We start from the raw sequence: 16,278 nt of genomic DNA, 5'->3' as shown, positions 1-16,278 counted from the left end.
AACATGCATCTTACTTGATCTCTTTTGGTAATGGGGGTGGAAGTTTAACTGCGTCGTGCTGCCATCATTCCAGGATTGTCTGTTCTCTACAGCAGACAGTAGTCTGCATTTGGTCTTAGCGTTAGGGATATACAGACCCGATCCCTGTGCTTTCCATATGTGACAATTAACATGCTAGAACTGGGACACTGAGAGAAGGAAGTAAGGATGCCTAAAGCAATGCTTAAGGAGAACAGTCAGATGAAACTGCAGTATGTGGAGAAGGAGGGAGGGGAGAAATTGAAGCAATAGTACATGTGTGATTTAGACATCAAATTCTCTTTTTTTTGTTGGTTAAACAATTGCAGGCTTTTACTGTAGTTTTCCTTTCACCTTGCACTTGGTGCAAAATTTCATCAAGCATTTTGGAAATGATTCGTTTAAGTATGACAGGTTGAAGAGCGGAGTAGTTATAAGAAAACTAGCACACAAACAAATAAGTAAAACCACTTGAAAAGCAAAGTTTATCTGTATATGAATGTTATGTCTATGCAGAAAGAGCCTGATCAAATATAGTTGAAGGAAATGGAAATCTCCTTTGTTTTTATTTGGGTTGGAATGGATATTTTCAAACTATGCTGATATAAGGCTGATATTTCTCTAACACTCCAGTCCTTTAAAGCCATTAATACAGTGTTGAATTGGTAGAATTAGACTCCTGCCTTTCCTAAGCCACTGAGATTTTTTGAAAGAATGATTTTTTCTAGTCATGAAAAGGGTTTAGCACATATGGGGAAATAATGGGTTGTTATTTCATCAATGATAAGAGTTCTAGAACCTTTGAACTTTTGATTAATGCTCTTTTATAAAATTTAGGGTAGAATTCAGTATAGGGAAATCCTAATTCCATTCAGTTTTTTCCACAGATTTCAGAACAGTATAATTTCAGCTTTAACTTTTTTTTTTCCCCACGGAATTCAGGGCACATAAATTCTTTGCAAGACCGGAATGTATTTTCTGTATTTTTTGAAATAAAATATCCTTCTATTTTTTATGTAATATAAAATAATTCTTTTTAAGAGCAGTAGCTATTCTAGAATGTCTTTGCTGAGATTAGTTAAGTGATTCCTTGTCTATACATTGTTATGAGATATATTATTTTTTCCCTATATGAAGTATAAGAAAGTAATGACAGATTGACTTTTTGAGGAATTTCATCTTCCTGCAGGGCCACTGTTTATTTCTCTTGTCCTTATAACTACAGGTCCCTCTTGTAATCAGTCCAAGGTTGTGCAAATTCCAGGTGTGCCTTTGTGTAAGAACATTTTCAAAGTTGACAAGATCTCCTGGATAGCTTGGATTTATTTTCCTACTTGTTTGCCAGTTTCCACAGATGTCTGATGCAACTTACAGTAAGACTGATCAGGCTTGTGGGATGCTGCAAATCAAGGCTATGAGATACTGTTCCCAACAGGAATAGCTGTATTTTAGTGTGCTGGGTCACTGTCGGGTAACAGATCCCCAGATCTTGCAGTTCTCCATCAATCAACTGACACTATCTGGTTTCGTGGTGTGATATTGAGGAATTTTGTATATGCCTGCTTGTAACATCTCATGACACCGCCACAGGACCATGAGTACAATGCAACTATCTGTAGTAGCCTTCAGAAAACATGGTATGTTCTACGTCACATGACTGGTTAGTAGACATTAAAGATCCATTCCTTCCTGCTAACAGTAGAACCAGTATTCAACTACAAAACATCTTCACAAAGGACATTCTTGTGTACACTAGAGCCAGAATAAAGTGAGCACCATTCTCTGGAGACATCTATGCTGGCAGTCAGGTAACAGGGACTCAGATTTTAGTGGTGCTACAACAGGGTCATGTAGTCTTGCTGATATGCCTAGTTTGTGCACCAGTAACGTTAAGCCCTATCCTTTTGATAGTTTGTTTCCTTAAATTTATGAAATCTTAAGCAAAAAGCATAATAGATAAATAAATGGAGTTGTGTGATTTTATCAGGGTCTTGTCAGCATTTTTGCCAGGTAAGTCATATCAGGAGGCCTAATCTGTTTGGATTTGGTAATATCATGAGATAATTTGCTCCCAAATGATTTCCAGTACCTGTTATTTTTTTCAGATTCACACTGTTAGTCTGAACTACAGGTAAATTGCCAGGGTGAAGTACAAACCCACTCAATTCAGTGCCATTTCCGACTGTTTCCAGTAGTAGCAGGATTTTACTCCTGTACTTCTATCCCTTTTATATAGTACCTCTCAGCCTGTATGCAGTAAATACTTCAAGTTTAGTAGTACAAATTTTTCTGGTGAACAAATATTTTACTTTTTACAGTCTGTTAGACTGTGAGGGTTACACATTCCTTAAAATGAATGAATAATTGTAACTTGGTTATTTTAGTCTCCTTGTCTTTGCTGAGTGCTTCTGGAAACAGCATAGATGTTCTTAATTTAATAATGCCCAGTCCTTGGAGCAGCCCTAAGTGAAATCCATAGATCATGTTTTATTTCCCTCCTTTTTTTTTCTTTTTTTTTTTTTTCCCCCTTTTCAAGCCTGTGGAATATGAAGTCTATTAATTTATGAAGTATTATGGAAGTTTTTGCGATGGAAAAGGTGATGGGGGAACCACAATTCATAGGTGAACTGCCCAAATTAGACCACTGAGCCATGAAATTTGTTTCATGATGCTGGGATCAGTATTTACTCTTTTGGGAAAAGGAAGACAGAAAGCTGTTTACCTTTTCCATAGTGTGGTGCTTTGCAAGAAAAACACTATTCCTGATCCTGCTAGGCAGCCATGCACCTTAGTGCGTGAGCTATGATTGCAAGCTTGTCAGTCTAACAAATAATAGGTATTTTCAGTGATATAATTTCAAGTTAAATTCAAGCAAAAAGACTCAAGAACACAACATACCATAGTACAAGTTTGCTTTTGTTGTTTTAACTAGTGTCCAATTAATAAGGTCATTGGGTAGGTTGTATGTTTATGAATTTATGTCCTCATTAGCTTATGTTTTTAAACATAAACATACCTTAAAAATAAATCTGATGACACTAGTGAAGGAATATTTATAATTAACAGATGTGTTCCATCTGCTTACATTTTCTTTATTACATCTGTGGACAGCACAGGTTATTATCATTATGGGTTGACTCTTTCTATTCCATTGAATGATTGAGCAAAAATGCCATTCCTATGCTTTTTCCTATGCTCCCACTGTAGGGCTGTAGCAATTGCTGTGGGATTTTTTTTTTTTAATTGAACAAATTCCTCTTTTAAACTATAGCTCCAGAGGTTGACACCAACAATAAGATAGAGCACTAGGCACTAAAGGAGCTGGGAATCCCAAGGAATGGAAATGTACTTCAGGAAAACAAACAAACAAACAAACAAAAAACCAACAACAAACAAACCAACCACAAACATTTGCAGGTGAGAACCAAAGTTAGAATTCAGAAAGAAATTAATGTGGAACACGGAACAGTTATTGACCAAGTGAAAGCAGCTGAGACAATGTCTTTCAAAAAGCTTGTGCCTATTTACTAGATACTAATACTAGCACAAAAAACACAACACTGTATTATAGGAGAAAGAAGGTAGAATTCTTTTTTGGAAGTAACCTTCTTTGGGTGCAGCCTAGAACATTGGAAAAAGCAAACATTTTGCTTTCCACCAACATCTTTGAGCCAGGAATCTAAATTGTAGCTTACAAATTAGAATGAAATTGAGGAAAAAAAAAAAAAGTTTTACTTAAAAACAGGTGAATATCTTCCACTGTGAGCCCAAGGTATACACATACATAGATTTTCTTTGCTGCAAGTGTATGAAGTTTGAACTGTCATGTATTGAATGCTTATGCATACAAAATATTATATTTAATAGCAACTAAAATTAAAATTATTAAGTCAAAACTGCTTAAATATAAACATAAGTGTTTCCAAGGAGATCTTTGGGAAAAGTGCTTCTGCAGTATTAAAATTTTGGACCTCTTTAGTCTACCTTCTTTAAGCCACATGCTAACATCTTATTTTTTTCTACAGAATCCCCACCTTATTCAGTATAGTGGACATATTCAGTTAATGAATAGCTCCTTAATATGTAGGTTCCTTCACACACGTATATTTAGGGCTTCACTTTGCTTACTAAATACTATACAAATCCATTCTGAAAACAGCTTTATTAATTTTCTAATGGAATCTTTTCTGCTAATACTAGTGCTTCACAATACCAAGTTGTTTCTGTGGGATGGATTGATAGTATCCTCATTGTATAGTAGAGGAACATAGAAAATGAGAAACAAAAGCAAAACATATCCCTTACTTTTGGAAACAGCCTCTGAGACATCTGGACCTGATTCTGTATATGGAAGGCATTGAGCACTTCCCAGGATCAGTGTCTGCTGGTGTTAGTTGTAATAGCGAGGGACCAGTACTTTGGGGAATTGACCTCAAAGACCTGAATTAGGCATCTAGAATATCACTATACAGTTAGAAGAGTCCTGAGAAAATTTTAAGTGACATGACATAAGTTCTCTGTGACAGAGACATGTTTGTTGAATCATGGAATCCCACAGATTCTGCAGTTGGCTTGCTTGTTCCTTAGCTTCTCAGGCCTGGCTCCACCTCTTCATTTTCCTACCTCCATCTGCTGCTTCTCCTAATTTGCAGCTGGTTCAGTCAGTTTCCTGTGTGCTCCTTGTTCTTAGAATGATCTAGACTGTGACTCCAGGGAAATTGCTGTTCAATGATACCCAGGTACCATGAAATTCCATTTTAATATCAAACCCCATCTTTTGATATTAATTTCTAAAGATTTGTTGTAGCATCACTAAACACAGCAATTGCATTTTTCAGAGACTTGTACCTTTACTCAATGTGGGAAGCCTTTCTTGAGAGAGCTTCCTCAAACACTGGAAAGCTACAGTTGATGAGACAGAGAGGTGATCCCTTCACTGAAGTAATGTATTTTTCCTAGCCTCATTCTTAAACGTGGCTGAAATTCAAATAATTATTTTAAAATCTAATTCTTAGACACATAACTTTTATTGCAGAAATACAGACCTAAGAGTGAAAATTTGTTGAAGATACGGAAATAGCAATAGGATCTCAGAATGCATGACAGTTGTAGTAAGCAACATCATCAGACTTACCAATAGCAAGAGACTAATGGGTATTCTCTGAAAGAAAGGGATAGGGTGAAATCTTTCATACCTATGGTTTATGCATGCAGAATGCACGATACTTCATTTGCAGCCAAGAAACTAAGAGCAGTATCACTCTAATGGCTGGTCTTCTCTGCCCTATCTAAACAGTTTGCTGCCTGTTAATAAGGGATTTGACTTTTCTTCTTGTCTTTTCTGAAAGCTGTATTTCACCTTATTCAGTGTATGGTTTTTTGTGTCTTCACTAATCTTTTGCTAAAGGTATGAAGAGTATGAAAGATTTTATTCCTCTACATACAAAACTGCAAAACCTGTATGCATTATTTATTATTTATTCAAAGGAAGAGATACAATCCTGTGTCAGAGGGTGTTCTGAAAAATAAATTGTTTTCCTTAGGAATACATACACACACACACAACCACACATAAATGAGAGGTATCAAAAACATCCTTGTGAGAATGTAGAACCAGTGCAATGACTCCTGGCAAATTATGAAAATAAAACATATTTGTAGGATATACAAAATTGTGTGTGTGTGCATGTGCTTGTTTATGTAAATCCCATCAGGTATCCCAGAAGGTGAACTGAAGTCCTAGAGTTTCATAAGAATTTTTTGTTACACTGTAAACTCTCTGAGGCTTTCACATAATTACCATTTTCACTGCTAAGTCTGGAAGCACTGGAGGAAAAAAGGTTTCAGCCATTTTTTGAGCACTAAGATAATGAAGCAGTATTTTACCTGTTAAAATTAAATAGTGTACATATGTAACAACTTAGTAATACAAACAGGTGGAACTATTGATGTAAACTGTACAATGAGATAGTTCTCAAGAAAATGTTCTTTTGAATATTTAAAAAAAAAAAAAATTGGGTTTGATCAGTAGGTGCTTTTGCATATTATGGGAGTACGGGTGATCATTCTTCTTCCTGCTCATTAATGGCTCAATCTTCAGAGCCTTATCAAGCCACGTTGTGTATAGCAAATTGTCTTTAGTCCATTGACTTGAGCTTTAACGACATCAATCAACTAAAGATTTTGCTAAGACTACACACATCCTGATGAAAGTCCATCCTGATGTGTTCTTGTAGCTAATCTGAGATGATTTTACTGCTAGAAGGATAACTAGTGCCCTGTAAGAATATCACTATCTGTTATTGAATAGATGAAACTTGAACTTGGTATGTTAATTTCTTTGTGTCCCCTTCTCCACTCCAGTATATATTTAGTGTCTTTCTTGCAGTCAATACTGTATATTTTTTGTTAATTGTCATTTATTAGTTATAGTTGCTTTTCATTAATTCCATAATATCTTACTATATGACAGAAAATGACAGAGTCTCCATCCTTGGAGATGTTGAAAAAGGAACTGGTTGCAGTCATGAGCAAATAGATAATCCCTATTCTTGTCTCTAGTATTTAGCAACTTTAATGTTAAGGAAATACTGAAATGGAGTTTCTTGAGTAAGGTGAGATGTGTGCCTATGTGCACCCCCACTGGTTTTCAGTAGTGGATTGGATTCCTCTTTTTCCCCATTTTAACCTCTGGATCTGTCTTTTCTGTGAATTTCTGTTTCGGTCAGTTTTCACTTCTTATTTCTTACTTTACTTCTGTTGATCACAAAGGAAAAGAAGGGACATTCTCAGCAATAAGAGCACACAGAAGAAACCCAACAAAGTAGTTGGGGCTTTGTCTGTCAATGAACACTGACCTATTAAACATCGGCTCACACTCCAATTCCAGAAGTTTATGTGGGAGAAGTAGTATATTGCTAGGAGAGTGCGGGAAATAAAAAATCATCTGTTAATGCAGAGGCTGCAGTCTGGTACTGTGTATAAAATGCCAGTAGTATGGGAAGTGGCAAAAAGAAACTCATTTCCATATGATTTACAAAAATGAAGTAAAGAAAATGGCAAAGAATAGGTACTTTGAAGCATCTGTGGAGCAGTGCATTCTGTTATCTGTAGATCCCTGCTCCTCCTCATTTACATAATTTTTACAGTACAATTTTATAAACATCTGCATACAATATTGTGTTAGCTTGTTGGGTTTGCATTTATTTTAATTGTGCTTGAGGTTTAATTTGCACATACTTTTAGGAGACAAACTTAATTTTTTCCTCATTTGCTGCATTTTAAGAACTTTGATAGTATGTGATAGAAGGATCTAGTTTAATTTACATATTCTCTTTCCCTATAGGGAGGCATAAAAAAGAAATGTAACAAATCTCAGCTTTCTAAGCATTAATTCAAACTTAAAAAAATTTAAAATATGTTCACGTGTATTAGAAAGCCCTTACCAAATTTTTGGAACAAAGTGTCTGTGTTTATTTTAATAGTTCCACTTAGCTGTGGGCAAACACAGACTACAAACTGTATACCTTAAGACAATATGTATTTAGACTGTATGAAAAGTCAACTACATTTTGGAATATGTATATGTCCCGGTTTGAAGTAAAACAGAACCAATTTTCTGTTCTGTAATTTTACATTTTAGCTAGGCCTCTTCTAACTGTCTGAAATTAACGGCATATTGTGGAGAAAACTGCTTGTTCTTAGAGTGATAAGACCAATGTTTGTGCTACATGCCAAGGAATGGTATGCAGAGAGACCCTCGCTTATACTTATTGCTATAACAACCAAGGTCAGACAATTTCGTTATTTGCCCCATTAGGGGGTTGGAAATGGAAAAACATAGAGTGGTCACATCTGTGGGGAGGATTGGACAGGAGGGTTGACCCAAACCTGACCAACTGGGATATTCCAACCATCTGCCCCGTGCTCAGTGTAAAAGCTGAGGGAACAAAGGGTCGGCTCTCTTTCTTCGATGGCCGAAGTCTGAAGAGGTCTCTGTCTGTTCATCTGCCTTTGATCCCAATCCGTGTGTTCCTGACTCCAGAGCTGGAACCCAGTTCCTATCTGCCACTGAGTGACTTCCCCCAGTGCCTGCCGGTGATGGGACTGTCATCCTGGGAGCTTGATACAGTTTTGTATATATTGTATCTATTTCATTATTTTCTTCTTTTTTATTTTAATATTAATTCTTCATTAAAGTAGTTTAGTTAATTCTAAACTTCTAAATCTCTTTATCTCTTCCTCTCCTCTCTTTTGTGTGGGGTGGAAGGGCCATCTGTTGGTCTGGTTTTGGTAATTTCGACCGAAACCACAACAGTATACCTGAACTTCCACACCAGTTCCTGTTACAAAATAGTTGTTAGGTGAGATGCTCATCCTCTAAGTAAGATGAATGCGTTGCTTATGTGACAAGCTTTGTTGTGAACTGCTGCATCTCTTCCCTCTGGGCAATAGGGCTGAAGGTTTCATCACCCTTAGAGCAATCCTTTTCTCACTTCTCTCCGTTAGGATGCAATCTCCCATCACGGACAACACCAGCCAGAATTTTTTAACCTGAAGTTACTGGTTTTATTGTTGTGCATATGTAGATTTTAATCTTTCTTTGATGCTAAGATTTCTCTTACAAAATTTTCAATTACTAGTGGTACCAGAGACTAGAAATTAATGAGTTTTGGACTGTTAATGATAAAGCCAGTGAACAAATGCAAGAAACAGAAAGACATCTTGAAATCAATGTATCTGTGAGGTATTTTGACTTCAGTGAAATTTTGAAGCTGACCATCAGAAACTATCTAGCCTAGCCTGGTGTTTTTATGAGGAAACTATGTGCAGCTGAATTTACAAAACGTGTTTAGAGTGTGGTTGGAATGTACATTAAAGGTGAGTTTCCTCCTTGACCACCTTTTCCTTTATAGGTTAACGTCAGCAAGGCTTGAGTGGTACATCAGGTGCTGGGTACTCTTATCGCTGGCATGATTCTCTGAGTACTAGTAGTGCTTTAGGACTCAATTCTCGAAATCAGGGAACTGGCATACTGACAGAAGTCTTGAAAATAGGAATATTGCCAGCCTACCACCCTCCCGTTTTCGCACCCAGGCATAGTGAAATCCTTCCACTACATCAGTGTGGTGCCCAGGCTGGCTCTTGCAAGGGATTTCTGCATGTTCCTTAGAAAAAGAAACTATAAAAAAACCACCACCCAAATCTCTGTCTCTTTGGTAATCTCTTGTGACCAAAAGAGATTCGGAGGAAAAAATAAATCTGAAAAATGCATGAATATAGAAGTTTGGCTTTTAGAGGTACACTGGAAACTCTGTGAAATCCACGAGGGCCTTGGTTATGGTCAATGGTGTAAAACCTTAAGACAGTTGGACAGCTTGACAAAGTTTGTGAGTAACCTGCAAAATTAGTAGATTTTGATACTGCTCATTTGCTGAAGATGCCCTGTTGCACCTTATTCCGTAAAGAGAGTCAGAAGTGCCACCTAAGAGGGCCATTATTACTTTTATTTAACAAGTAAACTTGGACTCTAGACAAAAAGCTTTTGATAACAGGTAGTTGTTCTCTCCTCTTCCTTTTTCCCTGTTTCAGAACTGTGTCTCAAGTATTCAGAAGAGAATTTGCTTACCTGCAGACATTTATCAACATATGGAAGTTAGAGGGGATGCACATAAATCAGTCTCTCTCCTCCATCCCTATCTGTCCGCATATGTATTCTCATTTGATGTGGTGATCCATAAGAAAAGTTGTTCTGGGATTATCTTTATCAGTCTAACCATTTTGATATTATGGTCTGAATTTGAAAATGGAGACACCCAAGTAGAGTCCTCTTTTCAAGAAACTCAGTGTGTTGTGTTAATCTTCCAGTTATACTGGAGTGTTAAATAATATAGTAAATGGTGATTAGCAAACCTGAGATAATGGAACAGTTGACCTGTGCCACGGGAGCTGGTTAAATTCAGCTTGCTTTTAAAGAGTGTTAGGTGTGCCTGTTTCTGGACCCTGAAGACTGCCTTCATATGAAGCACAGCTTAACAGCGGTAGAATCACTGAGGGGTATATCTGAGTTAGGCAATTGATGAAGTAAATTCAATAAGCTTTCTGTAGTATGCTTTTGGACCTTTGGGAGAAAGAAACAGTGACCTTTACAATGAATACTGTAGTTAAAATGTACAAACTTACTGCTGGGAGGTATCGTGTTCAAATTGGAGTTGAATGAAGGCTTCTTTTATAAGACCAAGGGCTGTTGAAGCTGTTTTAAGGCAAGGAGAATCAAAGTAGAGATTAAATTAAATTAAACCCAAAGGGAAGATGATAGGAAGGAAATAGTGCATTGGAGGAGTTGTGTGTTGGAGGTGGGAGCTGTTAAAATATGTGACTGATTCAGTAATTAAGACTGAAACACCTCCAGCCAAACTCCTCTACATTAGCTTCTCTGTTAGATGAACTCAATGTGTACCCAACTTAGTTCTGGTTATTACTGCTATGGTTGCCTTTATTCACAAATTGCTCTGTCACTGTTGAGGGGTTACTGTAGCTTTCTTTAACCATAGGCACACGTCTCTTCTTGCCGTTCATTCCTCCCATTTGAAAGGATCTTTTTAGGATGCCACTGCCTCACCCCAAACAGGGCATGGCTTTTCATCATAAAATATGTGTGTGCTTGATTCTTGGCTACTTCTTCCTTACCTGCTTTGTAGGACTCTGTATTGCTTTGGTTTTTCCTGCTATTCTGGCTGTTTATAACTTTGGAATAAACTTCAGGTTGCCCCCCAAAACTTGCAAGTTGGACTTCCTTCATTCCATGCTGCTTTTTTTCCCAACAAGATAAGACTTTTCCAGTGAAGAGAATGTGGGACATGAGCACACTGTATTTAATTTGTCCTGTTATGTACTTGGATAGAAAAGGCAGACAAATGCCTGCATTAGTATATTTTATATTGCCTGTACGGATGAAAATTAGGCTAATGATCTTTACTTTCATATTTTCTTCTCATCACTCTGCTCCTTCCCAGCCCCTCCATAAGCCTGGTGTCTGCAGAACTCCAAGCCCAGGGTATTTAAAATCCTATATATGCTCCCTTCATTTGTTAGCAAGGTGTTCATCCTAATTCTTGGAATTTTTAGTGAAAGGATGATGAGAAGTACTTAGTGTTGCACATTTCAAAGAATTAAGATTCAGTATTAGATTAAATTACTTTATAAGTAGGGCTACGGGTTCACCAAAATGCTTAGCAGATACATGGATCATTGCCATAATTTCTGTCTAAAGTATAAAAGTCTGCATTGAAGTGAGATTTCATAGTTCTCTGTTTTCTCCAGATGTTTCTGAGGATGTAGTTCCCCACAAGTCATTTTGTATTCTATTGTGTGCTATTAAAGATAAATGGAAAGAAGATTTGGAATTTTTACATATTTTGTGAGCGCTGACAAATTGTTAGAGAATATTAACTCTTCTCAATCTCTCTGGAATTTAATGTAAAAATATAAAATAGATTAGAGCAGGATCTGGGGTTTTACTTCATTTTAAAATCTCCTTGTAGTAATAACAGATTTGTTCCTGTCAAAATGATACAAAACAATTTCAGTGTGTAAGTACGGAGTAACTGCTTTGGCTAAATTACACCGAGTTTAACAACTCCAGAAAATGCAATAATGTCTTTGTTTGCTTTCTCTGTGTTTAATTGTATCTTCAAATAGATGTCATTGCTTAATATTTGATAACGTGACAACTCGATGTGTAACTTTAGTAATATTTTATAATATTACTTGGCAGCTTCAGTCACCATTTAGGTTTAGTCATAATAAACAGAGATTTATGGAGAGCTATGTGATTTGAAGAAAAGGCTCAGTTATCAAACATTAAAATATTGAAAGCTGAAATTTATCTTGAAAGGTAAAATAATAACATTTTGCTTGAATGCCCATTAGTTACACATGCAGGGTGCAATTCTGGCTCATAGCAGAATAATTCCAAATAGGACAATAATAATCTTTTTCCAGCACAGGCTCATTACTTGAATGAAATACACTTGTTAACTTACACAGATGGAATAAATACAGGATAATCACAGTATCTGTGGTGGTTCTAATCTAGACTGACAAACAGTTGTCTTGGTTATGAAAGCAGCTCTAGAAATTCAGAGGTAAAGCCAACTGTCTTAATTATTGGAATGATATGAACTCTGCGAAGCAATTTTGTGGCTGTATTAATTACTATTTGATTTAGATTTTACACATATTTTAAACAAAATTACTTCTGGCACTGCTGATGTTATTTGAAATCCCACTGGTATGACTCTAATCAGAATTTTATGAATGTGCGTATTTGAAAGTGGGATCATGCAAACCCTTTCTATTATTAAATGTATGAAAAGCTGCTTAATTTACCTGCGTGGACAGAGGGTGACTGACCGATGTTCTCTTTTAAGTCTCTCTGGCAAGATTGTTGAAACATGCCTTGAGAGTGATTAATGCAGTGATAGTGCTGGATATAACATCTCAGAACTTCAATCCCTTTGAATTATTGCTGCATTTTTGTTAAAAGTATTTCTGAAAGGCTTAATACAGATCTTGTTGCTGCTAAATTGCTGTTCATTTAGAAGACTTAGAGTTAGTTCATTGCCTAAAAGAGACTGTAAGTCTAATTTAAATAACCATCAACCTATTTCTTTTCATTCTAGCTTGCCTAAAATGGAAAAATAATGTGCATTTTAAAGTGCTTTAAGCTGTCTCTGTATTCATTTAATATGCTGCTACTAGGAATATGGATTTTCAAACTGTATATATCCTGAGGTTAAATTAAGACTTTTAAAAATATCCCTATATATTAAATAACATGTTGTTTAATAGAAAATTTATTTTTACAAGTGACTTACCAGTTATAGATTTTCATTAGTTGGCTTAAATAACATTTTTGAACATGTGTTTTTCTTTTTTTTTTTAAAGGCTTTCCCTGAGCATTTGAAAACATATGGGTTGCTCAGCAGCCAATGGAACCTGTTATTTTCATTTTTGGATCTCAGCATCTTGCAGTCTTTGTTTTCTGGTCTAAGAAGGTTAGATAGCTCTGCCCTGGGGACGTGGCCTCTGTAGTCTGAGTAGATCTAGCATTAAATGATTGCGGCAGTTTCCTCTTTCCAGAGTATGAAGTGTCCTGTTCACACAGTTCTCTGAGTCCCAGAGGCAGAAAGAACTCATAAGCTTAATCTGTACTAAAGCCTCGGTTTCTCACATGGCATAGTAGGGCTAAGGTAAATAAGTAGAAAGAACTATCTTTATCTTTGAATTGTATTTCAAACAAACAAAAAGCCACCCATAAACCAAAAGAACACTACAAAGTTGTTCCAACAACCTATTTGAATGGGTTTTAATATAGAGTACCACAGAGTTACATTGTAGATCATTAATTTTATACTGTTTTCTGGAATGGGATTAGTAAATTACAGACTTGTCTTTTTTTGTGTTTAATTTTCAATAAGATATGATGTATTTATGAAGACTTAGGCTTTCTCATAAAAAACTGGTAGTTTGCAAGACCTATCAGTAAATTTCAAAATGTATCTTAAAAGAACTGAGATAAAGGTTTTAATGACTATAATTAGTAAAGCAATAGACCGTAAATGATCTCTTTTATTTGTGGAACTTCAGAATGTTGCATTAATCAGTTTAAAAAACTTATTTTTGTCAATGCTACTAAAAATAATTCTTTATAACAGAATTGTAACAGGTTGTACTACTATGTTCAATAAATGAATGTTCATTTGATATAGGCTATTTCTAGCCATTCTAAATGAAATAGCTATTGACAGTCGGTACTGAGAGCTTGTCATTTGTCATACAGTGTGCTTAAAGGGGCCTGTTAAATATGGAAAAAAAATATTATTGACATTCTTCTCCAATGGGTTTAACTAACCCATAGAAGGGACTACTGTCATACCTGTGAAGTTTCCTGAAGACACTGTGCAGTAACTCAGAGGGAATCAATCAGTCAAAATGTGAATCACAAACAAAGGGAACGAAGCTGGCCGTGTGGGTACAGTTAAAATAGAAGCCATTCTGTATTCATATATCAAATTATAAATAGTGTTTTTTCAGACTAGAAACAGTTTTTGCCATTTGTCCATTGCTGTGTTTAGGAGAGGTTGTAGATGTAGGTTGTTTGGGGTTTTTTTAGTTGGGCTTTTTTTTTTGGTTGGTTGGTTTTTTACTGTGCAACCTTTTTTTAAAACACTCTTCTCCAATGCCTGTGGGTTGAACTTTTCTTATACTTGAATTCATTACCTTCATTACCATTCCTTTATGCTCAGGCTTAAATCAATTAGGTGTCTCTCCTACTCATTTGCTGTGGTCCCAGAAGAGAGGGAAGACTTGCTCTCTTGAGCTGTATTTTTTCTTGTGGAAAGTAAAGCAATTATATTTCTCAGTCTTTGCCTGTTCCAAACACTATGTTTTCCTTGATATTTTTTTATTCCCAAAGTGATGAAAGAAAAAAATACATTTTTTTTTCTCCTTTGAGTTCTAGTAGGAAATGTCATGCCAGTAATTTCTGTGGGACTATTTGAGTTCTAACATATAATTAGACACTCTACACTTTGCTTCTGCGAGTTGGTAATGTTTAAGAGAAGTCAGTCAAGATAATCTTTATTAATAATAATCTCACATATACTTTGCAGTTGTGTTATAATAATAATAAAGGCTTTTTATTCTGTAGTTCCATCATTAATTTTATTATTTTAATAATCTGTTTCACATCTGGATTTTGGTAAGGTGGCAAAAATGCTCAAATTCTCTGTAGAGCCAAGCTGAGTTACCTTTAAGCTCTTACGGCTTGTTCATTTAAGCAAAATGATCTCTGTGCCTCTGAAATGTGTTTTGACTTCTCTCTTTTTCAGTCGAAATTATTGACATGAGAATGGATCACATGTGTGGCATGGCCATATAGTCAATTACTTGATCAAACTAAGATTTCCTGTTGTGGAACAGCAGTTAAGATATTTGAAATCAGGTGAGATTAGTGTGTTCAAGAATAAGCAGAAGATGAAAATGATTATGGGACCTCAGTGAAACAGTAATTTATTATAAATGCTGTGATGCATTGATCAGTTCCCATTGTCATTCTACAGAGGCACAGAAGAAGATGGGAAATACGTCCTACGGGGCTGAGTATGCGAGCAGTTCCTTTTGTGCACTGCTGGCAAATTTATATGACAACCCAGGCTGTGTTGTTCAGGATTTGTACTGGCAGTTGGGAGGTTTAAGGGGGCTGCTGTGATAGGAGACGGTCCTCTGTGTGGGACCGGTGGGGAGTGTGTGTGTATCCTACCTTCCCATGGTCTCCTGTCTTCACGAGCTGCGCTTTAAGGCAGAAATTATGCAGTATTGTCCTTTCCTTTCACCTTTTCCTACCTTTAACAGTGTCCTGTAGCCTTTGATTGGGTGGGGACAGCAAGGAATAATTCTTAAAATATTTATGTGGTTCTTCAGTTGTGTTATAACTCATGAGAGTCCTAGTAAATTCTGGATGCAGGTGCCTGTGTGGAAGCGTGGGTGTGTGTACCGCGCAGGCTGCAGTGCGTTGGGGCTTGTTCACACTCCAAATGAGCTGAGCTAGTTTAGGTACCAGAATTAATCAGTGTGTGGCAGTATGTTGTTCCCTAGAGAATAACTTACCCTATTTCTTGGCAGGATAAAATAGCCTGTGTAAAGCTTCCTAATGTTGCAACTAGAAAAAGGAAAAACTAGAGAGGATGTATGTAATATAAGCACTTTACTTGGCTATGCACAAGGTCCTTAGAGTCTGAAAGATGCAGAAACACACTTGAAAACAGTGTAGTTTGTGGCTGGTCAGCAGCCTCTGATAATTAGGACTAATCAGTTATTGTCTTAGGTAAAAAAATATCATTGCTTTTAAGAAATATTAATTCTCCAAAATCGTAATTAACCCACTCTGCTTGCTTCCTGGGAAAAATAGTAGTTTTGAAATAGTAGTTTGAACTGTTTCTTTCCCAGTTTTGTTTTTGGTAACTGCTATGCCGCATCAGAGAAACTGGTTTATCAGCAGCTCAGAATTCTAGGAATTTCAAGGAGCTGGCAGTTATCTGAAGTAATTCTCAAGTAATAACTTAAGACTGAGTAATATTTAAGGCATGGTAGTACGTTCATTTTTGGGCATCTAACAAACATTTTTTTTTTCTTTTAAATAAGCTGTGCATCACCAGTGTTTATTTTTGAAGAGGAAAAATACTGCACCTTTTGGTG

At 36.3% G+C, this 16,278-nt stretch overlaps 1 protein-coding gene across 6 annotated transcripts in view; it reads left to right on the top strand.

The window, feature by feature from the left end:
- The window catches only part of PTPRM (protein tyrosine phosphatase, receptor type, M), a 360,339-nt gene that overhangs the window by 54,319 nt on the left and 289,742 nt on the right, over positions 1 to 16,278 (top strand). The gene's annotated exons all lie outside the window — the stretch shown is intronic.

This window comes from Calidris pugnax, unplaced genomic scaffold (genome assembly GCF_001431845.1).
Source record: "Calidris pugnax isolate Ruff unplaced genomic scaffold, ASM143184v1 scaffold13, whole genome shotgun sequence".
Lineage (NCBI taxonomy): Eukaryota > Metazoa > Chordata > Aves > Charadriiformes > Scolopacidae > Calidris > Calidris pugnax.
This window is presented reverse-complemented; position numbering and strand designations above follow the sequence as displayed.